This window comes from Erithacus rubecula, assembly GCF_903797595.1.
Source record: "Erithacus rubecula genome assembly, chromosome: 13".
Classification (NCBI taxonomy): domain Eukaryota; kingdom Metazoa; phylum Chordata; class Aves; order Passeriformes; family Muscicapidae; genus Erithacus; species Erithacus rubecula.
In genome coordinates this window covers 16692941-16720922 of record NC_136665.1, presented here as the reverse complement: position 1 = coordinate 16720922, position 27982 = coordinate 16692941, and the positions used below count along the sequence as shown (strand labels likewise).

The window sequence follows — 27982 nt, the reverse complement described above, 5'->3', positions numbered from 1 at the left end:
AAGTGACCAAATTCACCAGTGTAAATTATCTGCATAATACGTTTCGGCTTTTTCTTTTCCCTGATAAAATTCTGAAGCCCTGTGAGGAAATTTTACACCAAAGTGCTGGGCATGTATCATTAATGTGTTTGGGAACAAAGACTGCAGCAGAGCCATGGTGAATACACTCACGCCTAACCCTCACTTTCTCTAATGCAATAAGGATTCTTAAAACCTTTTAAACAAGCGATTGGCAGCTGGTTAAGACTCCCCTAAGTGTACAGTGATCTTTTTAGCAGGTTGTTGTGGAGAAGAAAAAACCTGTGCTCAAAAACAAAGCAAAGTGAGGGCTTGAAGAGGAGCAGGGCACCCCGTTTGCCAACCTAAGACAGAAAGCTGCCATAATTAAACAAGTCAGAAAAATGGATGATACTAAATGCACAGACTTGGGTTGTTTCAATCATTTTCGTCCTACAGGTTTTTACTTGAAGTGAGAATACCATCAGTGAGAAAATCACAGCCATGCTGAATTCATTACTGCAGTAGTCACACAAAACCATGGATAAAATTTCAATAACTGCAGGCCACAGTTGAGTAAACAGTTGCACTGAAACTTAATTCCTGTTGACTTTTCCCTCATTCTTTGCCAGGGGCACATTCTGATTCGTAGTGCAAAGACAACAGGGGTTACAGCTTTGATTAATATAGGACAGTAGAAGAGGGGTAAAATATGCTCAACACAAAGGTCTCGTCTTAAAAAAGGCTTCGTATCAAAATGAGTTAATTACACTGTGTTTTCCATAGGAGCACCATGGAATTTTCCAGTGGGGCTTTGTGCAGAGAGAAACAGAGAGGGGTCATGCAGACATGTGCACACTGTGGTCCGGAATGGCTCAGCCTCTTCTCCTCCACCACTAACTAACCCTGTGCCAGGGCTTCTCCAAAGCCATCCCAAGAGCTCAGGATGTCTCAGATAATGTGGTCACCTCTCAAGTAATGGCTGGTGTCATTCAGCTGCCCATTTGGTCAATTAAGGAGTGGCACCCATTAATTGCCAGTCCTCCAGCCCTCCCCAAACAGTGCCTAGCTCAGACTCGAGTGCTCAGGGCTGGGGATGGGATTGCCAGGCTCAGGATTGCTTTCACACAGCTCTGATTTTAGCTTGGAGTTTATTTATCCTCTGCCAGTACAGTGAATGTGGCTGGGGATCTTGCTTTTCTCCAAGTTCTTCAAAGACCTTTATGTTCTGTGTTTGAATTCTGCTGCTAATTGGTTTTGATGACTAACTTCTCCATGGAGTTTATCTTTTATAAAGTGAGTTGATTGCAAAGTTTAAAACAGTTATTAAATAAAAAAACAACCAACAAACCCAATCCTGATAACAATAAGAGGGTAATCAGAGCTAGCATAAAAATATCAATCTTGATGTTGGGAAAACATTTTTAAATGCTGAAAAGAAGAAAACCCTGTTGTTTTCAGACAGCTAATGCAAGCATTTACAGATACACATACAACATGGAGCATAATGTTTAGATGTTTCTCCATATACAACATATGCTCTCAGGTCACTTAACAGAATGCGTTCTACAAAACACTCCTTCAATACAAATGAATGAGTTCTGAATTAAACAGCTATTTCTTAAAAGCATTTCATTCAAATCTTTTCATTTTGCCACCTGGCACTTGTTTTGTCTGGGAAAAGAAAAAAATCAGTGGTGGGTAGTTTGAGCTTTGCTGCTGTGGTTAGTTTTGTGTTCCCATGTTGAGAATGGCAGAACAGTGAAACCTGCATGTCCAATGGCTTGTGAAAGCATCTGTGCTGAATTTAGGGTCACATTTTTGGTGACATTTATGAATTTATTAGAACTAATAGCTCTGTTAGTATGAGAGAGGAAAACATAAATACTTCAGGGTTTTTTTAGGAAGTTTTAATGGGTTTGCAAACTTGTAAATATTTTACCATGGAAAAATATGGAGCACCACAGATGTTCATGTTTGCAGGAGAAGTGTATGGTGTGATCACTCTTGCTGTGAGTACAGGGAGGACTTGTCCTACAAGTTCTATGCTTCCCATGTCATTTTAGGGTGATTCTGCCATGCAAGGAGACAGAGAGTGATGTGATGCTCAATTATTTTAGCATTAGCAATCTCATAAAATGTACTGTTAAGCTGGGAGTAGCAAATGTGGGGATGAGTTCTGCTATTTATAATAAAGCTGAGTAACTCCAACTGGGTGTTTATATTGGTAAAGTAAGAAAGGCAAAGCAACACAAGTGATTCTTCAGGGATGGTATGTCTGTGGAAGAGCTGGGAAAAAGTGGAAATAGCCTATAGAAGTTACTCTCAGAACCAAAGCATAAGGGAAAGGGAACCTTTTCTCTCAGTATTTTGGCACCTGCTGGGGGTGGGAGAGGTGGCCTTCCCACTGCTGCTGGCTCCACAGGGGCCAGAGGCCAGTGACTGTCAGGATGAGGTGGAATGGGCAGGGGTTTTGTGACCTCTTTGTAAAGCCTGGAGGAGGTGTGAAGGTCACCTGGATCATTGTACTTCCTAAAGACACAAAATGGAATGTGGTGTGGGGTCAGGCAGTGGGACTCAGGAACTTTGTCCATGGAGGCAGAACAGAAAACCTGGAAGCAGGGTACCAGGCAGAGTCTGACAACATCTGTTGGCTCTGAGGCATCATGAAAAACATCTGGGAGGTGCAGAGTGGGTGTTGGAGTGACCCACAGCTGAAGGTCAGACTGGGCGAGGGAAGCTTGGGCAGAAGGGATGTAATGATGGGGCCACTCCTGCCTACCAAGCAGAAATAAACAAAGATTCATAGGGACAAACTGCCTTTTAATGTTCATGATCACAGCTGTAGTTGCTTCAGTGGTTTCTGACATCTACTCAAATAGAAGGTTTGATGCCTCAGTTCTAGACAGTTTTTGGGTTTTTTTTAAGCTTATAAAATAAATATTATTTATTGCATTTTATTTTTATCCTCAGGACTATTCATTAAAGTGTTCTTCACGTTATTAGCGGTGAAACAAGACTATGAATTGAACAAAGAGAATGATTACAAAGTTGAATCCTGATGTATAGCAGCAAGACACCAAGTGCTGTGTTGCATGGTGGCAGAAATACAAACCTCTCCACATCAATAGCCAGATCCACTTTGATACTGTAACTTCAAGTACTGCCCCACGAGTATAAAACTCAGTATCTTTGTCTAATCCAGAATGCTTTTGAACTTTGAGGAGGTATGACTTTAATAGTAATTTGTTGACAGATTAGCTGCAGAGATTGCAAAGGGTTTATTTTGCAGAACTGGCAGGCTCCTATCAGTGTTCTCTTAAGGAAAAAACACACACTGCTGTTTTGCAATCGCTTGCATTTATTGACAACCTGCGCTGAGCAGGCAGAATTGGAATGTTTGGATAATGTAAACCTATAGCTTGTCTGATGGAGTGTAGTGTACTTTTAGGTAGTGCATAGATTACTTGATAAAAAGGGTTACAAGGTGGCTGTGTTTATGACAAACTGGAATAGAAATACAAACGCAACTGGTATGTGGAGAAAGAAGGAGGAGGTTTATGTAAAGAATTGTGGGGAAGTTTCTTTTCTTCACTTCGTCTTTGAGCTGAACTATACTGTAATTATGAAGTGTCACTTCAAGCTTTCAGAAGAATTTAGATAAATACTGGTTTTGCCATGTGTCCACCAAGTAAGGAAAGAAGGGAGTTTTCCTTGAAAAAAAACGATGGTGTTATATCCTGTTTTTTTTTACTTTTACTCCAGTAAATGTCTGCAAGTGAAAAATACAATTTTGTTCATCTATAAAAGAAGGTTTGATAGAAAAAAGAAATTTGGACTAGATTTTGATCTGGGCCCAAGTCAGTGCCTGCAGTTGGGCTGTTTGTGGTGTCTGTGTGAAGGTGCCATAGCTGGGCCCTTTGGCAGTAGTTGTTTCATGAAATCTTGAGATGTGAAGTGTTAGATTGAGGGAATTGAACTCCAGAGGGAATTTGTGGGTTCTTCAGATTTTGTTCATGTTAAAAGACAAGGAAAATGTACAAGAAGTGGGGGATTTGGTGTATTGTTGAGAGGCTGTTTTAATTGGGCAGATCAAAAAGAAAATTTGACTAGAAAGAAATATGAATATACTGCAGTGTAAATGAAAGAAATACTTTTATTTTTTATTTTTTTTTTTAATTGATGAGTTTCGTGTTATTTTGCAAACCTGTGAAGAGAGGTTACAAACCACATCAGGAGTTTTACGGTCCCATTGATCATGATGTGGACTTATCTCTGTAGAGCAAAACTGCTAAATTAGATCCAAGATAAAGTCTTTGTTTCATATTGACATAACTGGGTTAGACCAAAATTGTTTGTTAGACTTTAAGGGAGTGTCCGTGTTGAGTCATTTTGTCCGAAGAGACATAAAGCCTAATTATTAAACTGCTGTTGCTATTGAAGGAGCCATTTGAAAGTATAGATTAAACTCCATGCAGGCTATTGGATTGTGTCTGATTTTGTATTGTAGTACCCTCATAACTGAAGATTACAACATGGTGAAAACTGACTGCATTTGTAGAGCTTCTGCTGTTTCATCAGAGATTGTGAAAAACAACTTTATGATCCCAGTAACTTTGTGTTTTTCATCATTCAGACTTTTCCCCCAAGTTCTGCCATCTCCCAACATTGAACGGAAGGTGACATGATGTCTTTTTAGTCATTCAAATCTAATAACTTTTAATCTGAAGGTTAAGTAGTGAGATATAAACTAAGAGACGATAATATCAATTTTATGTTCACTGAAGGGCACAATATACCTCTTTCTAGTAGAGGGAAAATTGTGCGTAAAATGTCTTTTGCTTTTCAATGGAAAAGCTGTGGCTCTGAGAGCTTAGGAATGAAGCAGCGCTGGAAAAATTAAATAAGTTTTAACAGAGGCTGGCTACCTTGCCTGGGTTTTAGAATCAATGATTTTTTTCCCTTAATAATTCAATTTTTAGATCAGTTGTCAATGAACCATGCTGAGAACATTCATGCAGCATTCTCTACCCTCACTATTGCTAATGCCTTTGTTATAACTACTTATTGACACCAACAAGCCCTAAATTTTCTCTAACTGTTGAAGGGTAAGGGGAAACTGCTACTTAGTTGCACTTGCTGGGATTATTGTTTTCTCTTTGTCTTGGTTTTGTTTTATTTTGCTTCTGAGGTCTTTGATAAATAACTGCACAAACCCAAGTCCTCAGAGCACCTTGACATTGGCACCCAGAGCTCTGCTGTTGTGTGTGCAGGTACAAGTTTGGGCATGCAGAAGCTGGGTCATTAGACATGTAATCACCTGGGTTATGTGCACATCCAAATCCAGAAGTCCTCTGTAGGCTGTCCATGTCTATTTCTGTATTTATTTATTGTTTTACAATAGCTGCTTTTACTTCACCTGGTAAATTAGGGTCAGGCAGTAATGGTTTAGGTTCCTGTGGGCTCTTTGAAGTGATGGAGCTTCTGAAATATATTTGCTGGGTTGATTTTTAGCCTTGCATCCCTGTGAAAATTCAGCAGTGGTGTGTTTGTTCCCAGCTGTTTTCGTAGGTGTGCACTCTCCCCTTATATTTGCTTATGCTTACTCATAAGCAATAAAGTTCCACATTCAGGAGTGCTGTTTAGGGAAAGTCTGCAAAGGAATGCTTTAAAGCTGTTAGCCAGCACGTGTATACACTGCAAAAGGCTTCCAGCAAGCATCAGATATGAATTAAAAGTCTATTTCAAGTGATTGATGTTATTCAGATTATTAAAGACTGTTCCTCCTCCAGTGATCTTCATACTTTAAGGGTTGTTTTATAAATGGTGCAACCACTTATTTGTAGAAAACATGTATATATATATCTCAAACTTAAAATGGTAGTGTGCCTATGAAGGTGTAAAGCAGCCTTTAGTTCACATGGAACTGTTCCTCATCGTGGCTTTTAACGTTGCAAGATGCTTAAGCATGTGCCTAAATGTGAGTGCCTGACTAGTCTGATTAAGGTCACTGGTACGTCTCATGCCTGTAAAATTAGGAATGTGCTTAAGTACCTTGCTGAATTAAGGCTTAAGTAATTTCACACTAATAAGAAGTTGCATGGATTGCTGATATTTTAGAACTAATTTAACTTTATTTGGAGGCGCGCTGCATGTAGGGAGATTGTTTGGCAGTGCCCGAGGAGCAGCAGTGGAATTGCAGCTGTTTCAGTAGCCTAGCCCTTGATTTCAGTGGAGTTTTGTCTGACTTTAAAACATTTAAATAAGAACAGAATCAAATGCCATGGTTTCCTGCATTATGTTCTTTCTCTCGGGGAGCTCCACTGGGTATCCCAGCAAGTGAGAAGAATGTTAATAGTGCTGTTGTAATTTATAACAGTGATGTTGTAAATAAAGATTGGGATTTGAAGTAAAAATGCAGAAGTTGTGAATACTCTTCATGAGTTTATTTAACTGCATAGCACCCCATTAATTAAAAAAAAATTAACAGAAGGTATCTTTTGGAGGCTTAGTGTAAACAGTGACATTATATAATGACAGTTTTGTAGGATAGTGTTGCTTGTTTTGTTGCTGCATTCTCTATTTTGTTAGCCGTGCTCCCTGCATTTCCAAAACATAAACTATATTTGCAACCTGTTTTAAATAGTGCAAATATATCTCTTTTTTTCCCTGTAAAAGCTACAGATTGTGTCTGTGGAGTGTATAGTCTCAGACATCCCTGAAGCCTGGGGCAAGTGCCAGGTTTATTACAAGTTGGGCTTTTCAATTTATTTTGAATCATATTTCTTCTTTTTCTTTTAAGGGTTTTTGTTTGCTTTTTGGTTTGATTTGTTTGGGTTTTTTTCTGTTTGTTTTTTTTTTTTCCAGGCTACTTAAAGTAGGGCTGGTAAAGTGAAGGTTGAGGAAAGTTGGGCTATTTAATCTCTCTGACAATGTGTTGTAAAACTCATCAGTGCAGTTCTCCCCTTTGCCCCCAGCTCTCAGAGTGTGTTCCCAGGCAAAACAAAGAGAAGGATGCAAGAAATGGGTATAATTCCTTGTGTTCTGTGTGCTGACCTAATACTGGTTCTTATTTAATGACCAGAGGATTGAGGACTGGGATGGTTACAGACAGAAGCATCACTGGGCATGCAGCTGCATGCCTGGAGATGGGTCATTTTTGCTTGGTAGAGCACTGCACTTCCAAGTTTAGGTGACCTCTTTTGATCAAGCTTCAAGGCTGAACTAGTTCTTATATGCATGTTTGGGGCCTTCTTACCTTATTACATAAAATAAGCAAGTTTTTGAAAGGATTTAGTTCCTTTCTAGCAAGAGGCATCGTTATCGAGGGGCACGACACAAATGTTTCAAATTTGGAGATGCAGAGCAAGGTCACAGTTTGCCTCCAGAATCTGAAGTAATCAGGATTTTATTTCAGATAAAACCTCTGGGGCTGATACTTAGAAAACACAACTTTTAACTGGCATTACGCAATTTGCTATGGGTCACTTAGCCAAATATTTGTGTATGGGTCTTTTTTCTTCTTTTTTGTTTTTTTCTTTTCTTTTCTTTCTTCTTTTTTTTTTTTTTTTTTTTTTTTTTTTTTTTTTGTTTTTGTTTTTTAAGACTTTCCAAAGTTCAGGTGGGATTTCAGGCTTCAACAAACTCTACCTGGAAATTAAGTGCAGGAAGGGAGGGGGCAAAAAGAAATCTTGTCTATCTGGGCTGGAGTGATCACAAGCTAAAAGAATGTGGTTGCTGTTGGCATGCTCAATTCAAGTTTTCCTTAAATTTTCCTTGTTATTATCACCGATACCGAAAAACGTCTGCCAGGAAAGAACTGCAACACCAGTGAATGTTGTAAGACCACTGACTGTCTGACATTCTTGCTTTTTTTGCTCTTTTTTCCAGTAATCACTGAGTTACGTGCAGAAATAGGGGTAAGGTCCTCAGCTGTTCTCCAAGATGATGTGGGCAGAGGGTGGATCTTCCTTAGCACCTTCTGGCATCCTAAATCAGCAGCAGACCCACAACTTTGGGAGGATTGGCTGCTCTCTCATAGATAAAGCTGGAGCATTTTGTTTTTAAACCATCACTGTTTTGTATTTCTGTTTCTACATAATTGTGAGATTCACTTGAGGAGAAAGGTCAGACAGGCATAGGGAAGGAGAATGGAACTTGTTAGAAGTAAGTGGGGCCCAGCATCTTGCAGCAAAAATTAGAAACAAGATGGAACATAGTTTTTCTCATGCATAAGAAAGCATTTGGAGGGCTCAGATCCTCATAGTCCAGTCTCAGCAGTCTCCAGGAGAATTATTCTGGCCTCTGTTTAAATGAGAAACTTGATCTGCAGATGAGCTCACCTAGGAATAGCTCTGGTTTTGGGACGAGTGGCTGCAGTTTATCTTGACTTTGTTGTGTTGCATTGCATACCTGCTCTGCTATGTCATCCCTCTTCTACAGGCTCAGAGCAGGATGGACAAGTGTGTGTAGAAAGCAACTGTTCTGGATTTTGTTGGAAAGCTAGGGTTGAAAGCATCCAGAGTGTGCAGGTGTGGGAGCTCTGTGTTTGGGACAGGGGTGCTGTGTCTGGGAGAAACCCCAAAGTCTCTCCTCTGGAGCAGCTGGCTGTGGCATTCATTTGTAGCTGTAAAGTGCTTTCTGTAAGGTCACAGGGAGGGTTTGGTACAGCTAAACCTCCCCAGTGCTTCATTTTAGTGTCTGTTCTTCTCTCTCAGAAGCTGTGCTGGTTTCTTCCAGACATGGAATTTGGGTAGCAAAAGCAGTTGTTTTGTTCAGGGAAAACAGTCTCTTTCCTCGCCTTCCCACAGCTGTAATGCTGTATTACAGATCCAAAAGAAAACCCTCCAAGTCAATAAACAACAAAAAGAAGACTTATCTTTTATAGTGTTCTTGAAACAAATGTAAGGTTATAACACTAAAGCAGGTTTTATTAAATCTAGGCGTGAATCCATATTGAAGAAATAATCCACTGCTTCTTTTCTGCTTCTTGTCTTTTTAATTAGCGCTGGCAATGGGATTGTTAGCTTTTAAGATATGGTAAATATGAGCCTATTAATATTATTGAATATAATACTCAAGAAGGTGCAGGGAATTCTGGTAACTGTAGCTGCTTTATGGAGGAGCTCAAAGTGGGCTCTTCGCTGTTCCACACATCTTCCTTTATGACTGCTGGGGTGAAGCTCATGTTGGCAGCTCCCCACATTGCTCCAGCCCTTCCCCAGGTCCCTGGAGCAGCTGCTCCTGGAGCAGCCATCCCAGCAGGTGGTGTGGGACTCTGTCCCTTAGCCCAGGCTGGCAGGATGGGTCTGAGCCCCTTGTCACAACACAGTTAACATTTGGAGTTTAACATGGTTCTGACTCCTTTTCCTTAAGAAATGATTCACCAGTACCTCCAATTAATGCTTTTTGAAGTGTTTTATTCTTGGTTTCAGTCTCTTAACTTGGGCAAGGACTGGATTATGAGGGTTTAACAGTGATTAGCTGTTTACAGTGTTTTTTCTTGCTCTGAAAGGTGCAGTGTTTGCTTTGCTGAGGAGTTTTATTTTGTGGACTTTCTGTTGACCACCTGTTTTTTTCATAATCGGTTACAAGGACAATTGCTAGGCATAATAAATAAAAGATAGGGCCTTCCAAGGCTGTGTCATGGGGACTGTACGTCAAAGATTCATAAACTGAGAGCAAAAATATGTGCCTCTCCCTGGGGGCAGGGAAGCGCGTGCCGTGCTCACGTTTGGGGATCCTTCCAAGGTCACGGAGATCCCGCAGTAGGAACTTCTCCAGTGCTGGCTGATGGCCTGGCTGGGCTGCAGCCACACTCAGGATAGGGCAGCCCACCAGCCCAGGTTTGCTGTGAACTCTTCTCTAGCCTTAACATATTTTCATGTGTGTTTTGGAAAAACAGACTCGTTTTCCCCAGTCTTTCCATGCAGAACAAAGGCTGGGGTAGAGTTGTGGCTTTGATGCTCCTGAGTGTCCTGATCTGTGTGTCAGCAGCCTTCAATGCAGCTTTCAGTCCTGCCCAGGTCTTTTGGTGCCCAACTCTCCATTAAAAAGTTTTTCCCCAGTGCCCGACCAAAAGTCTTGTCATGGAATCACAGAATGGCTTGGTTTGAATGAGACCTTATGGATCATCTCTTAAAACCCCCTGCCATGGGCAGGGACACCTTCCACTAGACCAGGTTGCTCCAAGCCCTGTCTAGCCAGGCCTTGTACTTGCATCTTGGATCATGTGCATCTTATGCTGACCAGCACCTGGAGTTCAAAACAATGGAGATAAACTCATGTTGCCTTTGCTGGGCAGGACAGAGCAGCAGGGAGAGCAGCCAGGAAGCACCTGGCTTGTTCCAGCCTCTTTACAGCTATTGCACTGAACCCAAGTTAAGGAAAAATGAGAATTATGGAGTCTTATTGGCTACATAGCTCATCTCAGCTAAACCTCAAACAGGTATAGGTAGGATGCATTCAAAGGGACAAATGTAGCACTCGGGCCTCAATTAATTGGTTTTCGTAGTGAAAACTCAAATGGGATTTACATGAAAAAAATTCCTCAGAATAGATGCACCTGGAGAACCCTCACAGTAACCCATCCCTGTTCCTTGTTGTGTATCCCATTTCATATATTGGTTCTTCCAGAAGTAAAGTTTTAGCCCAAGGAAGTTTCTTTGCTGTTGTTTCCAGGCCACAGTCTGGTCTGGGAAGCTTCTCTCTTTACCACACATTGTTTCCCTCCATGTCCAGTTCTCCTTGGAAAAAAAGATGAGCTAATGAGTGTGTTTTCCCATTTAATTGTATATGTCAATGATAAATCTTTCGGGAAGCCTCAGGCCACATGTTTCTGAAGAGGCTGCACTTCAGACTCCATCCCAATCACTGTCCTTCATCACTCTCTTAAATCTGAAGGAGAAAACAGGAGGTTCAAAGGGGGACATGGGATGGGGGTGTGAGTGGAAATCTCATTTCATGTTCAGTGCAGAGTCTATCTGGAACCCCCCAATAATTGCCTTAGCCGCGCCTCTGTCATTTGGAGGCCTCTGTTCCTGTCTCTGCCAAGTCCCTGTCGTCCACAAGACAAGACATCTGCAGTACATTTGTTTAAAGCAGGGAGATGACAAGCATTGAAACAGATGTTGGAAAGCACAGCAGCAAAAGGCCTGTGCTAAGTGAATGGCCCATCGGGCCGGGGCTGTTTGATGGCTGATTACAGAGTGAGCCAACTGTTCCTTCAGAGCAGGCTGCACCCAGGAGATCCCCTGCTAAGAGATGTGCTTTGCCAGCATGTGGTGCTCCCTTTGTCACCATGCCTTTCAGGTGTACCTGGGGAAAGCACAGGGAACAGGATCATCATTCAAAACCCCTTAGATGAGTAACACTCTTGCTTATCCAGGCTGAATTGATTCCTGGTTACGGGTTGAACCATTGGAAAGCATCAAGAGCGTGCCTCGGCATCCAGCAGCCAGTATCACTCATTAGTTGGAATGAAAAGCCTGTGCAGGCTTTATCAAAGCTACAGAGAGTTTTATCGTGATCAACATAAAACAATATTCTGTCTGAAACCTCTGCACCATATTGCCATATAAAAAGCAGCTAATGTCTAGTGATCCTTGGTATATGAAGCAATTCAAGTTTATCACAAGCTGACATATTATGCTTTGACAGCAAAGAATCCCTTTTGTACCTGATCTCATGTTTCCTAAGACCAGCTTTTCACCTCCTCTCATCTTTTCTCTAGGAGCTGATCCCCTTGTGCTGGGGAGGTAGAGCTCTTGTTAAATGAACTCGTGAAGTCTGGGAGTATTTACCTGTTAGTTATTTTGGGCCAGGCAGGAACTTGCTGAGTAAGGAAGCCAGGCTGGGGCTCAGTTTGTTCAGTTCTGTGGACAGAAGCTGGATGGAAAACTGGCCCCTACAGATAAAAATGTATCCCTTCATGTTCTCATGCATTCAACAGGCATCCCACAGTGAATGCCAAAGACACAAGGGCGTCTCTTTCCCCAGGGTAAAGCATGGTCAGGTCCTGCATGTGGTGCTTTCCCAGAGCTGGAGGGGCTCCTGTGGCTGGGTTGGCACCAGTTGAGGGCTCACCAGCATGCCATTCATATTTATATGGGGTTTCTGGTACTCCATGTGCATCCAGGGATTCCACTGCTGCCTTACCTAAGGGAAGGAGAATGGGGCTCTCCAGGCTGTTTGAGCTGTCTGCAGATGTTCATCTGCCAGGGAGAGACTGTTAGGCACCATCACATTTCCATCATGTCCTGGTGGAGGGAAGGAATGCCTCTCCTTCTACTCCAGTTTTCTCCATCTCATTTTTTCTTGGTGATGTTCCAGACATGCAGTAGGTGACAGGCACATGGTGGGATTTTTTGGGGTGTCCTGTGAAGGGCCAGGAGTTGGACTCAATGATCCTGATGGGTCTCATCCAGCATATTCTATGATAGCCTTGAAAATCATTACTGGATTGCCCCAGCCTTTACAGGGACTTGAATCATTTACCAAAAGCATTTTATAAAAGGACTGGCTCCCATATGTCCAAGTGAAAAACACTGGACTGTGCTTGAACCTTCTTATATCATTATTGTTTATCCAAAAGGATGAAAGGAAGAAAGATCCAGGACACCTGGAGGGATGAAGGGAAGCAGAGCTCTTCTGTGTCTGCCCTGCAGATTGCTTACCTGACCAGTCCATACTGAGTCACAAATGGACTGCAAATCTTGCTGCCCAGCCAGAAGAGCCAAGAGGCAATTCCCCTTCTGCCCCAGAAGCTGCTGCCATCTGCAGAGACAGGGAGCTGCACCAAGGGACTTTATTTGCAGGAAATCTTGCTAATAGCATTGTTTTGCAGGTAGCAGCCAGGGCACTGCTGGTGGTGTGTCCCATCCAGCTTTTTCTCTCTCTCCAGAGGAGCTTTGGTCCTCAGGTCTTCGTGCTTCCCTCATCTGAAACAACACAGATACTGTGCAAGAGTTCATGTCTGCCAAGGCTTTGACTTGAACGTGGAACTGAAGGGGAGCTAGGTGCTTTTGGTCATCTGAAATTGACATTCCACTGAATAATGAGGAATTTATTAAGTGTAAAAGAGTTATTATTATTTATTTAGAAGTGTATTGTTCCCAGGCTTGTGCTTACTCTTTGTGAAGCTGGCTTTGTGACTTGGCAGCGCAGTCAAGAGTTGGACCTGATGATCCTAAAGGTCTTTTCCAACACAAATGATTCTATGATTCCAGCTTGTCATGCATTGCTGGCTTTGGGCTCTGCTAGGTTTGGTTCTGCTTGGATTTCCACAAAAGTTTTGCAGAGGCACATCTGGGCAGGTGATGTGTGAGACCCAAGACCACTGTGTCCCTGCTCAGAGGTGGCCCAGGGCACTCCCCACTGGAGTAGGGCTCTACTCACATCCTTGAGGTGCTCAGGGCTTCAAACACCTTTCTTCTTCCTTCCTAAAATGCCATAATTTAGGCAGCATGTGTAGATTAAGAGACCCAAAGTGGGGCTTGTTGAAGCCAGCTGAAAGCAGAGGGCAGAGGAGGGTGTCCCTGCCCATAGCATGGGGGTATGAAGTAGATCATCTTCCACCCCAAACCATTCCATGATTCTGTGATACAATTGTGAAGATTAAAGGGATTGATTGATCACTTAAAGTGCAGATTGTCCTCATGTCTTCCTTTAGATGAATCAATGGGAGAAATGTTTCTAAGTCTCATAGTTACATTAATGGGGAGATGAGTTTGTTTACCAGGTACAAGCAGATGCAGTTGAAATAGGTCAGTGCTGTTACTTGCAGGAAAAGTGTTTATTTATGGCCTTAAAATAAAAAATTGTTACACCAGAAAATATTAACAAATAATTGATCAGTAGTGGAAAAGGCTCTTTCTGTAAATAAACTCCAGTGTAATTAATAGCTCTGTGCTCAGTAGTGTGCATGCAAAAGAAGCTGGGGATGCAATTAATGTGTCGGGGGCCTGAAGGACATCTGCAGATAAGGGTTAAACAGTCTGTTGGAGCTGAACTCATGAACCTGGTTAAACTACTGGACTTGTTTGTTTCAATAAAACTTTCTTCTCTGCTGCGTACATATTTTATAGCATTCTAGAAGAAACACTTAAAGTCATATTTTTAATATAATGTTGATAGCAAAGTATGAAGGACAGAGGAGGTAACAGAGAAGGCAACTTGCTAATGCAAAAGCAGTGTACTGAAAGTCACTTTTATTTCTTATTTATAATCTACATGCACACTCTGGATAATAGATGACAACGCTCATTCAGTACTTTAACTTCAAAGCAGAGAGAAGGCATGGATGACAGAGCTGGGAGCTGGAACACAAAGGTACTAACAACAAGAGGAAAAATGCCTGTTTACTGGATTGCATTTGTTAGCACGCTGTCTTCAGATATTGTTCCCCCAGGAATAGTGAGAATATGTGCTGCACGAACAATGATTTAACATCTGAAAATGGTACTTAAAGAGTTTTCTGTCTGGTAGTAATGTGATGAAGGCTTCTGAATGGAACCTGGGGACTTCATTTCTTCTATTTATCTATATGTCTCTCTGGTTTTAGTCAGTGGTAATTGCATATTTAACCCCTTAAATAGGTTTAACCCTCTCAGCACCAACATTTTTTATTTTATTTTTGGTCTCACGTCTGCTTTTGTTACACTACAGCTGTGCTGCTCTCATTCCCTGCCAAAAAAACAGAAAGACAAAAGGGATTTTGGAGAAGTTGTGGCCAGGGAAGTGCATCGAGAATAATACCAAGCTCCACCTCTCCTTCTCCCTTCTCCTCTTCCTTTTTTGAGGAAAGCAGTAGATAGCAGCATCCAAGGAAAGTGTTTTAATAGGATTCAGTACAGCTGGGAGCCTTATAGCAGTGAGTGAGAGGGAGAAAGAGGGCTGTAATGAGGGGGGAAGTTGCAGATAGAGCAGTAAATCCACAGTATAAATTTGCTGCTTACTTCAGCAGTCTACTTCTTTGCATCTTTCTCAATTAGCACTTGTTCTGGGGGGCTTGCTTAATAGCTTATGTGAAACAAATATTAACATAAATTGTTTAATTATATCAAAATCTTTAATTCCTCCAAGACTTAAAATTGTTTTTAGCTAGGAATACATCTGCAATAAAACATCATCTAGTTAAAGTAAACGAGCTCTAAGGAAAGTCGTAAGATTGTAGCTGAGCTACTTTTACAGTTTATTTTCATGGTATTTAAATTATGATACCAGTGGGTATTTTTAATTAGTGCCTCTTTAAAGTGTGCACTTGTCTACATAAGCCATTTTGGCAAATTTGACTCATTCATACCGTGGTTGCTGTAAAAGAGGCCAGCACAGCCTGCAGGAATTGAAATTAAAAGTTTCTGCAAGCTGTTGTCGACATGACCACATCTCATTAACTTAAGAAATGGAGATTATTTGCCTGAAAGCTTGATTTGACTAACAGTAATCAAATATTAGGCTCAGTGGAGAAGGAAGAGAAAAAACAGCTTCACTGTTGTGATCTATATCCTTAAGTGTTGTGTGGTTCACTTTAAATAGCTGTGGCATATTTTTGCTGTGCCAAACATAAAGGGGAAAAAATGATAAGGCACACGGCTTTATGAATAATCTAAGGTTATTTTTATTTTCCAGTCTGACATATTATTTACCAAGTTTACCAAGGGTAAATATAATTTTTCTGATGATCTAACATCAAGAAGAATTAATTAGCTTGAAAATAGTTTCAAAGTTTAAGCACTGGAAATTGCTTATATCTAATGATTATCAACTGTTAAATAGGCATGAGCCTTAAATTTGTATCCTAGAATCATTTAACTGTTTTTAATGAAAGAAGATGAGGTAGGTTGCAAAATTTTTCATAAAAGAGCCAAAATAGTGAAGCGCCTTTTTCATGTGAATTCTTGAAATAGCTTGGCAAATGAAACAGCTGAGGGAAAAAAAAAAAAATAAATCTATATTTTGTGCAATAATTAAGGTATGGGAGTAGGAAACTCAAAAACGTTTGTGCTTGAGAGAGTGGCAGAGTGCAAAATTCAGCATTGTGTGCTTGCCTGGTAAGCAAAGGACAATGTCATACCTAGATGGAAGCTGTGGCACACGTTACTAAAAAAAAAAAAGGGTGCAGTTAAACAAAAGAAGATAAAGTCTTGCGCCTTTTTATGTCTTTGAACTGAGAACATGTGCTGCATTTTACTAAAGGAACATGAGCCTTGAATGTAAGTAACTGGTTTTTGCATTAGGTACTCCCTGGAGGTAGCAGAAAAATATCATGTCCCTGCATGAAATGCGAATGTGAAATCTACCAGAAAGAAATATTTATGACCATTTTATGCTTGATTAGACTTGGATGACATCTGTTAGAAGACAGGGACTGGACAAAGAGAGAGACGCTCGGGGGCAAATGTTAACAGAGTTGTTTAGATGATGCTGGGGCAGGAGCGTCCATTTACTGCCAGGCAAAACACAGGAATTGTGTTAGCGAGAGTGCAGCTGACAGGAATTCGCCGTGATGGAGACAGTGTAAACTGACGGGCTGAAATAGTAAAATGCAGCTGTTGATATTCGCCGCGCTACCACGATTTATGGGCAGGTATCGCGGCTGAACACAGATACTGTAACTTCCAGGGAGCAGATGCATTAACAAAGTTATATAAATGTGAGTCAGCTATAAAAAAAAGCGACATCTTCACTTTTTAAAGTTGTTATTCCGCCAGGCTGCACTGAGAGTTGGAAGGACTTTCCGGAAAGAAAAAAAGCTGGATTTTTTTTTCTTTTTTTTTTTTTTTCTTTTTCTTTTTTTTTTTTTTTTTTTTTTTTGAACTCTACAGAACACTCTGAAGCAATCAACCTGATTGTTTACTTTCCCCTCCTTGCTCTAGCTCTGGAGCTTTCCCCCATGCCAAATCCTGCTCTTTTCTGAATGAAATAAAGTTCCTTGGCTGCATCTGCCCCAGTGCAGGGCAGGAGGGACAATCACCCGACCCCCCTGGCCAGGGCAGCAGCAGCCCTTCAGCTGCTGGAAATCTTTAACTCCAAAGTTTGACAATTAATCGATGGTGAGCCTTTATGTGTTTTTAATGTTAAACTGTTGTTTACCAGCTCAACCAGAAGTGGGTTTTATGGCTGGAGGTACAAACACTCACATCACTCTGGGTCTTTTCCCAGCTTTCTTTTCCTGTAAATTTTCTCTGTCTGGAATGCTTATGGGAAATGTTATTTTGTTTTTGTTTGCAACAGCTCTGTTGTTTTGATTTTGTCTGAGTGGTATGGAAAACAGTACGTCACTTGGAGTGGGTGTTTTGTCTATTGGCCATTTGGCTATTCCACATATATTTCTCATACTTACTACATGATGACAAGGGAACCCAAATGGCATAATTTTCCAGCTGAATTTTGCTTTCCAGTTTAATAATAGTGAAAGGAAAACAAAGTTAATAGATTTAGCAGTTTTGATACTACTCACATGCTGATAGATGCCTTTGGATTTTTTTTCCCTGTGGTTAAGGGTCTATTTAGACAAAGGTCAGATTAATGCATATATCAGTTTCTATAATAAACTGCATAAAGATTATGTTACACATTTTGCATACAGTTGTGAAAAACTGTAATTTAAGTATCCAAGTCCATAAAAGGGTAATAAACAACTTCAGTATCATCCATATGATTAGTCTAGGTACTTTTTACAGTGATTTTTTAAGCAGTCCATAACTGAAGAAATAGCAGCAGATGCTTTTTAATTGAAAAATGATCTGAAATAAATTTTGCACTTGAAAAGAGAACACGGCATTCTCCATATATCTGTTTAGCTGGAGAGATTTGAGTGGAGATACATGGATTCTTGCATAGTATTTACCATGTTGGGGAAAGCATATCAACAGACCACAGAATGCAGCTTTTAGACCAGATGATTTTTATGTATAGTACCGAAATATAAAATGGAAAGTATGATTAATTTTTCAATTTCTCTCAGCAGATATCTAATAATTGTGCCCATGGACTGCCAAAGGCTCCCATTAAAGATTTAAAATGCAAAGAAAGGTAGAATCAAAAAGATGGTATTTTGGATTAAATAATGTAAAGAAAACTGTAGGGCAATAGCAAAGTGAAAAGCTATTGGCAAAATAAAAGCGTCATGTCAACTCTGCTTGAGACAGATTTCAACATTTACACATTCAACTACATCTTTTTGGAGCTGGGATTTAAAATAAAAATACTGAAAGGTTGCTTAAGCCAGTTGTGATTTTTAAAATACATTTTTGGACTTTCAGGTTTTGATATGCTTGTTCTCAACAGAGTGATGAAAAATACAGTGTGTGACCCTGTGTTATAAATATCTCCATAAATACAGTGTCAAGGGGTATAATCTGTTGTCCAACATTTAAAAACATGTTAGCAAACTCTGTGGCATAACATTTCTTTCATTAAGTACCAACAGATACAGGGTGACCAGAAAGCATTTTGCAACAGCTTCTTGGGAATGTGCTATTTTTGTTAGACTTGGAAAAAGGGATGCTGCAGCCGTAGTATATAGAGGCTGTCAGAAAGGTCCAGCTGGACTTTTCCTCCCTTTTCTGCACTGTCTTTATCACTTTGCTCAGTTCCACATAATAACATCTTCATCTGAGATTGCTGTGGCACAGGGGAACTGCATTTGTTGATCAAATTTGGCTGGATAACACTGTGATCTCGTATCCTGAAGTGCGGAGATGTGCCTGGAATACGTAAGCATAAAGCTGGCCCCTTGATTGATTGATTCTGCCTGTCACAGAACAAGATAACTGGATCAGTAAATACCCTGTGCACTTCAACTTCATCTATACAATCAAAAGTGAGGGCATCATGGGGCTGAGAAACACCGAGGCATGATGGGAATATCTACATTTCAGAATGATAGCCAGGAACTTGCGAAAAGCGAGGAAGAAAAGAAAAATTTTTTTATTCCTCCTTTTCCCTGTGTGTTTGTACACCAAGAGCAGTGAAAAGCACATTAATTTCGGTGTGCTTGCAGTGTGTCTGAGTCTCCCTGGATTTATTTCAGCTTCACATCTGTGTAACACTGCTGCTGTTGCCAGTGGTGCTAAGCCAGCATAAGGCAGGGGTAAAACAGATGAATCAGACTCTGGATATTCCAGTGAAAGCATGTTATTTGGGGTGTCCTGTAGGAAGTTGGCATTTTATCAGATAAATGTAATTAAGTTATGCACCTATCTGAGGTGATTTGCTACTTCAGCTTCTCCTAGAATTGTTGGGCTGAGCATCCCAAATTCAAGCTGCAGGATTCGGCTTTATTCTGGGAATTTAAATGGAATCTTAAATGAGAATTAAGAATGAAGGCATAAAAAAACAAAGGAAAAAAGGTAAAAGATGAAAAGGTAAAAGGCAACATTTTAATTAAAAGGCCGTATTTTTATCCAGAATATGGAATATGAGCAGATCAGCTAGCCCAGGTGTCTGGTCCTGTGGGTCATTTCCAGATCAGGGTAGTCTGTGATTCTTGGGTCCTCTTTTCCACCTGTGTAACTGGATGAGGCAGCACTAGCACTGAAGCAAATCCTAAGGCTCAGGGCTGCAAGATCAGGCAATTCCAGGAGCAGTTTATTACAATGCTTTTGCCTTTAACTGTTTTTACAGTTTATTATGAGATTTATGTGTGGTGTTTAATCTGACACTTCTGTTTAGTGCTTCATTTGCCTAAGACACAGATAACACAGCTTTCTGTAAAGCCCATACATGATTGCTTCAGACACCTTGGAAGTGTGAGGGATTGGAGAGATCCAGAACCCTGTAGTGGTAGCTGAAGACCTCTCAGGATGTGCCATGCTCCTTCATAAACAATCTTCAGCAAAAAAATACTGCTTGTTTTCCTATTTTAGATGTTTTTCTGCATCTAGGACCAGTTATATCTGCTATGGTTTCAGTATATGTAACGTTCCCAAGTACAGCATTGAAAGGATTAAATGGTTGACTGGGCTCTCTAAACTATAATTGTCTCTCTCTGGATTTCTGGGGGAGGTTCCAAATTGTATGAGCAGGTACTTTGCTTCCTTTCTTACCTACGTGGTGACAAAAGGACAGATATTCATTACTGAGGAGGATACAGCATTTACTCTGGCTTTGCTCTGGGTGCAGCTTTCAGCACTTGGTTGGGATACCATTATTGAGTAATACTTCCATGATTTGCTGGCTGTTTTGGATAAATTGGTTTGGATAAATGGTAGAAGGAAAATTTGACAAATGGTATGAATTGCCTTTTTCAATGTGATTGGGTATCTCATTTTCCAAGACTTCCTTGTGAATCTGCATTTTTTTCCTCTAGCACCTGCCTTTTTATGGAGAGGATGCTTTTTGTTTTGGACTCAGAATGGCTCAGAAGACATAGGAAAGTCTGGTGTGGCTGTGCACCAAAATTACTTCCCTGTTAGAGCCTGTGCACAGCAAGCTTTGTTTGGAGAGAGTGTTTGAGGGTGTCTCCTAAGGGTCACAGGGCTTTACCTGTTTTGGTCCAGCAGATTGCAGCTTTGAACAATTCCTTTCTAAGAAATTGGACACGGGTGAGCTGCAGAGGTCACATATCTGTGAGGCTGCACACCTCCAGTGCTTCAGATGAGCTGCCCAGGGAGCCTGGCACAGTTCTGCAGGCTGGTGGCCACAGCTGCCCAGCTGGAGGTGGGTGGTGGCCCAGGTACCTGGTGTGCTGCTCACTGTCTGTGCAGAAACAGCCCTCAGGGCAGGTATCTGTGCTATTTGGGCACCATCTGGGAGAGAGAGCCACATGTGATGCTTGTAATCTCATCTGTCTGCGAGGGGGCTGCTGGAGGGGCTGGGTGCTCCCTGTGTGAGCTGACATTCTGCAGCACCAGGAGTGCTCACCAGATGAACAGAGGTGCTGGAGAGCCTCTGCTCCCAGGGAGACAGCGAGCAGGAGCTGGATGGAAACCCCTCTTTGTGCTGGCAGTAAGAAACAGAAGAAATAAGAGCTGCATTCTTCTCACCCAGCAGCTGCAGTTGTAGTAAAGGGATGAGAAGCATCTTCCTCTGTGCTTTCCATGGGCAAACTAGAATACCTAAGTGGATCCCTATAGAGTGTGATGAGCAGAAGACTGTGTAAGGACTTTGCTTCAGGCTGTGGTGGATCAGAGCAGGGAGATTCAGCCTCATGGGACATGCCATAATAGAGAAGTCTGGGCTATAGGCAGCCCTTGATGACTCTTCACACTCTGCATGTAGCAGTTGTTCTCCGATTTAAGGCATTGTTGGAAAGATTGTTGAATCTGTTGGTGTGGAAATTAGCTAGAGCAAATTGACAGCTAGCTGTAGTCTGTGGCCTTCATTCCCAAACAATATAACACAACTCAAGGGGAGCTTTAAGTAAAGTCCAGCTGTTTAATAATCTGTGTGGTAAATATTGGCTAATTGATAATATCTTCAGATTTCAGACAGTTGGAGTTGTTTTGTGTAGAAAATATGTGGCAAGTGTTTATTTTTAAGTGTTGACCACTGCTATTAGGTATTTATGACATTGGAAACACAACAGAAGACTAAAAGCACCACAACAGCCTCAGGTTGGCTCAAATTGGCTGTAACCACAACTTGAAGAGGGAGTTTTATCCAACATTAAATACTGGAAAACATCTCACAGTGCTTCTCAGGGATCAAAAGCTTTGCAAAAGTGGTCACCACTGCACAAGCATTGTGGAGGATGCAGAAGCAATGAAATGTAGGAGTTTCAAGTGGCCAGGATCATTCTAAATAACGTCTCCTGGGGAACAAGAACTTTCCTTTCTGTGTGCCTCTGTTCTTGTTCTTTTCTTTTCCCCAGTCCTTCAGCTGGGTGGGGTGAGAAGGATAATTTTTAGGCAGTGTCTGCAGAGTGTTTTTACGAAGCACCAATGTGAGAAAACTCCTGAATTTGACACAGCAGTGGAAGGTGGGGCAGGTTCATGGCTCTGAGGGTAATTCTGAACCCCTCCACCATGGGCCTTGTTTTCTTTGGCTGGAAAGTGTGACAGGGCTGACATATTTATGTACAAAGCTAGTATTTAGCTTGGAATTTTACACTTATGAATGATGAACTAAACAGAACTCATTTATGTTTTTCCTTCCCTCTGCAGCTTTCTTTTTCCCTCTTATTTTTTTGAAACGTGAGGTTACGTATTGCAGACAAGTCTCAACATATCCACCCTGTGCTTGACCACCGGAATTAATAAGTAGCCACATTCCTTGATGATTCTATAGGGATTGGAAGCTAGGCAGCTGAGTTTGCTATGCAAGAGAGTTAATAAAAATTTTCATTGCTGGAGGAAAGCTTATATACAGTAGTCTGTTTGTCCTGTATTTCAACCACCTGAGTCAGAGCCAAAAAAGCAATTGTCTACTACATATTTCAAACAGATGCTGAGGGGTAAAAGGAGTGACTAGAATTCACAGCAATAAAATGCTGGCTCTTTAAGTTCCCTTGAAGGAAGTGAACCTATAAAATTTTTGCTGCTGACTTGTTTGTCCAGTTCTTTGAAGTATTTAACATTAATTTAGTCTGCAAATCATTGCCACCTCAATTTTTCATTGAAGTATCAAAGCCTGCTAAACACATAATCTTGGAGTGCACGAAAAACCCCTGATTCCTTTAGCAGATATATTCATTTAGCAGTTACCCATTTGAAAACTTCCTCTTTACTCTTGTGGTTGGTTGTGTTTAAGGTACATGCAAAGGAAAACTTTTCTGAAGAATCTTTTTTTCTTTTTTAATGACTACTAATATCACTTGCAGTAGGTAAGTGCATTTTAAGTGATGGTGTTCCACCCTTTTTTGTTAATAACAGCCATTGCTGCTCTGGATCAGAAGCAGAGATGGGGAGCCAGGATGGTTGTGTTTGATGGAGCAGTGGGCTCTGCAAAATTATCAGAGGCTCTGTGTATTCAGAAGTAGATGTGCTCACCTCTGAGTGCAGGAGCTGGGTGGGAGGCTCTGGTGGCACAGGCTGGTGGTGCCTCAGGCTGCAGCTCTGTCTGCCAGCAGTTCCTGGCTTTTTGGGCTGTGCCCAGGATTTCTGGAAATAAGAAAGAATTGATGACAATCCCACTCACGCCAAGTGAAGATGAAGGGAGTGTTTCCCTTGTCTCAGATATTCCATCATCCAAGCAGTCTGCAGGCTCAATCCAGCAAAATGTATGCAAGGATCATTTTTGTTGCCTTTTTGGCAAAAAAAAAAATGAGATTGTTCAGTAAGTAATGGACACACCAGCAAGTTTTTTAAGTTTTGCTGTGAGATCCTGATCAGCAACCTCTTCACAGGGGTTTCTTTTTTCAGCTTTTTTAAAAATCTTTTTTCCCCTTTTGATTTTTTTCCTCCAAAAGTTAAGTTTCTCAAATTCTCTGGACCTTGTGTCCTGGGAGACAGGGAGGAGAAGACCCCTGGTCCCAGCACTGTGGATTCCAGCAGGTCTGTGCCCTGCTGACACTGCCCACAGCAGCACTGCTGAGACCCAGCAGTGGCACAAGCAGAGGACATCAGCTGTGAGGGGAAGCTTAAAAATGCCATCAGGCTTAACTTGGAAAAAAATATCAACACAGAGGGTGTCAATTGAAAACCAGCAGGGTGGGAAAGCTGCTGTACTGTAGTGGGAATGCAGCAGCCTCAAGGCCCTTTAAATGATTGGTGACACACTAGAGATATTGTTAAATTACCTTTTTTATTGGTTCTGGAGTCTTATGTCTTAAAAGACTATTCTTTGGAAGAAGTCAAGAGAATCCTTATATTTGGTTTAGATATAAACCTGAGATACAAAACCTGGATGTGGATCTGGACCTGAACTTTTCCAGTGTCTGGGGAGTATTTCAGGCTGGCATTTGTCGTGAGACCTCTCTTTGCTCGTGATGGTCTGGAGGATTTGCATGTAATGTTGAACTGCAGCACAGCCAAGCTTCACCAGGGATGTTGGTATTTTGGCATGTTTTTCCCCCAAACAGGGAAATAGTGAAGTGTTTCTGTCTTAAGGTTGTCTGAAGATTAAAAAGATCATGTTCTGTTTTGTTTTCAGCACCAAAAATTGAACATGAGGATTTAGTTATTTGTAAATTTACTGATTGTATTGAAGAGAGAATCAGAAGGGATTTGAGTTATGTAGTAAGCAACAAAAGAAAAGGCTTTTTGCATCTAATTCAACTTCTAAATGTTCAGAATTACTTGTCTGTTTGTAGTTCATGAATATTGTTTCCAGTGTTGAATTCTTCTCATCTCTGTGTTTTCATTGCCCCATCTGTAAAATCCAGATGGTGGACAAGAGGCTCTTTAGTTTTGTTGAAGAACTTTAGGATGATTTTGAAGGGAATGTATGTTGCTAGTAGTTTGCAAGAGAACCTGGAGCAAAGGCTTAATGAAGGATTGCTGGTGAAACACTTGAATTCAAACACTCTGATTAAGACTTTCCCTCCAGCCTGCACAGTCCCATATTTTACATTCACTCCCAGCATGGACTTCCTTTGCTGAAGGTCCCATAGGTAAGCCACGAGAGCAAAATATACTACAGGGCCTCATACCAACACTTGGAGTGGGAAACTTTAACCATCCAGCTTAATTTTTCATGGCTGTAGAACAATAGCTGAGATTGTGTTGTGGGTACAGAGGTGGCCACCGGGACAGCCCCATTAGCCCTGCACAGGCAGCTCTGCTCCCTCCTTGAGCTGGGACAGAGCTGTGGCCCACAGTGGCTGCTTTTTGTAGCCCGTGGCTGTTTTTTCTCCTGTGCTGGAGCAAGATCATCGTGGTGACACGTTGCTGCCAAGGGGAGAGGGCTGAGCGTGGCCATCGCCCGCGGAGCCGCGTTTTGTATCTGCCTGCTGGGGAGCAGCTGCAGGCAGAGGAAACCAATAGGGATAATGGTGATGCTGAATGGGAAGAGAAGATTTTTTTGAACCTGAAAAGGTCTGTTTATGTATCATAACCCCCTTTTCAATGCTGTAAACCCTTTGAAAGCAGCCTTCTCTTTGCTCTGTGCAGCATGAAGAATCCAGGTTTGCTCCTCTGTAACAGCAGCAGCTCAGCGCAGTTTTTGTAGCGCTGTGGAGGAATGGGGAAAATTCTGAAGAAGATCTCAACTGGTCAAAAAAAATTCGGCATTTTTCAATTCTGTATTGATACCTGAGCAGCAGGCTGGCATCTGCAGAGTGCTGAAATAGCTGTGAATTGGTAATTATGAATTACAGCAGGAGATCAGTTCAGCTTAGTGTTCCCAAAGCCTGAGAGATCAAAAGTTGCTAGTGAGAAAGGTAAAACATCGAGTGGCAGTGAATGTGCCAGGCTGCCTGAGACTTAGTTGCACTCTCTAGTTTGTAGCTGAATTTTGTAAGGGGAAAAATTTGAAAAAAGAGAATGCGGATAACGTTTCTATTGAGGCGCATGGGTATTGCCAGGAAAATAACAAGGATGTGAAGCAATTGCTGGGATGCTTGTAGGTTTTTATATTTTTCTCAGTTTTACCCATTAGTTTACCTAGTAGAGCAGTAATTAAAGGAAGAAAAACAGTAGGAAGCAGCAGGAGGGCAGGATTTTTCCTGCTTGTTTTTCCTTAATTTTTTATCAAATGCAGAGTGATACAACCATTTATTTTTTAAGCTGAAAAAGTGCCCATTTCCCTTTTTCATACCCTTTTCTTCCCAGCTGTCATTTACAGGAAATGACAGTGTCAAATGATATATTTGTGTGTCACACTTCAGCCCAGTCTGAGGGGGTCAGTTACCCCTGGTTCACATAGACTCAGGTTGGTATCTCCCAGGCTTTTAAGAGCATCAGTAGATAAGGATTGAGATTTTGAAGCAGGGCATATCAAAAGAAGCAAAGGATTTGTGAGCACGCTTAGAGGCCAGGCATCACCTCCAGCTGCTCAAAAGGTCCCTGGAAAAGTGAAGTTAATCATTAGAAGAAATGGTTCCATTTTAAGGTGGCAAAAACTTCCTTTGCTTTTGCCAAGCTCTTATCCAAGGAGGAGGGTAGTCTTTCCTGGAGAGCAGCCTGTCTGTCTGGGATGTATCTAGTAAAAATTTGAGATATTTTTCACTACTTTCAAAACCCTTTCACCAATTCCCCAGATTATTGGCAAAATAAGGGTAGTGGCATATTCCTAATAACTCTCTTTCCCCTCTGCATCAATTGCATGTCTTTGTGAGGCAGAGCTTTGAGTCAGCTCTCCTTCATTTCACTCTTCTGGTCGCTCCCAGGGGAGACAGTCTCTTGGTAATAGGAGCTACCACAGTTCAGAGAAGAATACAGTTTTGTTCCCTTCTCGAATGACACATGACTATCAGGCTTCTCATGAGTTCTCTGAGTGGGCACATGAATTGAACCTTTTAGGAGTCTGGGTGATTAATGGCCTGGTGGGAAGGAAGCAGACGCTGGTTACAGGTCTGGGGGATCTGCCTGGCAGAATTAAAAGCTGCCATGGTGGAAATGCCCTTTTACCCTCCTTGCAAACGTCACCAGCACCACTCGGAAAAGGAAACAAAGTTCACCACAGGGTGGTTTAGGGGATTTTTTTTTTTACTTCTGTTTTTGTTGCTCATGTGTTGATGTGTGGGTTTTGTTACAGAGCAAGCACAAGGGATGTTTTAATTAGCCACGGTAGAATTGGTTTTGGCTTTGCATGATTCTGTTTATTAAGCATCCTGGGCACAGTGACATGGCTGTGATCCTTGTGTCTCAACCTGGCTGCTGAGGCAAAGTCTGTAGTGCTGCCGGTGTCTGTGGATGGGGCTGGATCCCAGTGCCAGCATCAAGTGGGGATTTTTTCCTAATATGGACAGTAGTCCACAAGCAACTGGACGAAGTCCATCAAAGTAACGTTGCCAGCAGCCAGTAGAAAGTTTGGCTGTGCTCTCCTTGGACCAGCCCCGAGCTAGAGACCAGAAGGTAAAAGGCTTTTTCACACCCTCACTTGACATCTCATGGCCAGTGCTGATGAAGGCACAGCCCCAGGGATGCTGACAGGAGGTGTTGCCTGCTCACCACTTCCCTCTGCAAATAGCTGTACGGTCGTGGCTTTTGCAAAATGAAGCTGTTTTGTTTTGCTTTGCTTTGTTTTGTTTTCCTCCAGAGAAAGCTCAGAGCAGGAACAGTGCAGGCACTGGCATGCCTGTCTAAACCCCTTCCTTTTCTAGTTTTTTGGAACATACTCCTCTGTTTACCTTTTGGCCTAATACTGATGCAGTGCAAGTGTTTCTACTCACAAAACTTTCACTTGTCCTAATTTTGACAATGTGAAGTTTCTGTATATTAATTCTTATCTGAATTCTCAATGGATTGCACAGCCAATGCTTTAAATGGGCACTGGCAGCCCTTTCCTGGTCAGCACAAAATAAACTAAGTTAGTTTCTAAGGAAAATATTGTGAAGCAAAGGGGGTGTTTGTGTTGGTTTTGTTGTTTTGTTTTTTTTTTAACATCTTGATGTTCTGTATTAGGTGTAGACTGTTTTTAAACATGAGCATGTGTTCCTTTTCTTTGATGTTTTTCACGAAGAAGACTCTGTCTTCCACTTTAACAAAAGGCCCATGTTCCTTTTAGGCTGTTTTATTCTGCTAATGATATTGCTTACTCAGATAAATAGGTATGTGTGTGTGTGTACATTTAAAATGCAACATTCCCCTTCAACACACCATGGATACACAACAGAGCTGATCTTCTGTAGTGATCTCCTGTGCCAGAATTTTCATGTTTTGAAATTAAAATGGTTTCTCCTTATCTTCTCATAGCCCCTTTGATCCATTGCCTGTGGGTGCATAGTGGCACTAACGACAGAGGACGGGGAAGCTCCAGCTTTGTGTGGCATCATTAGCTCTGCAGCATTAGCAGCATCCCTGTGAGGAGCTGGCCGTGCTCCTGGTGTGCCAGGAGAGCAGCCTGCTTCCCTGCACCTCCCCTGGGATTGATGCCAGCTGGGATTCTCCCCCTGGAAGGGTCCTGTGTGTTCCTGCTGGGTGTTTCTGCATCGCTTTTCTCT

The 27982-nt window shown here is 41.6% G+C and overlaps 1 protein-coding gene across 12 annotated transcripts in view; it reads left to right on the top strand.

Moving 5' to 3' along the window:
• Positions 1-27982, top strand: part of FOXP1 (forkhead box P1) — a 377034-nt gene that overhangs the window by 214651 nt on the left and 134401 nt on the right. The gene's annotated exons all lie outside the window — the stretch shown is intronic.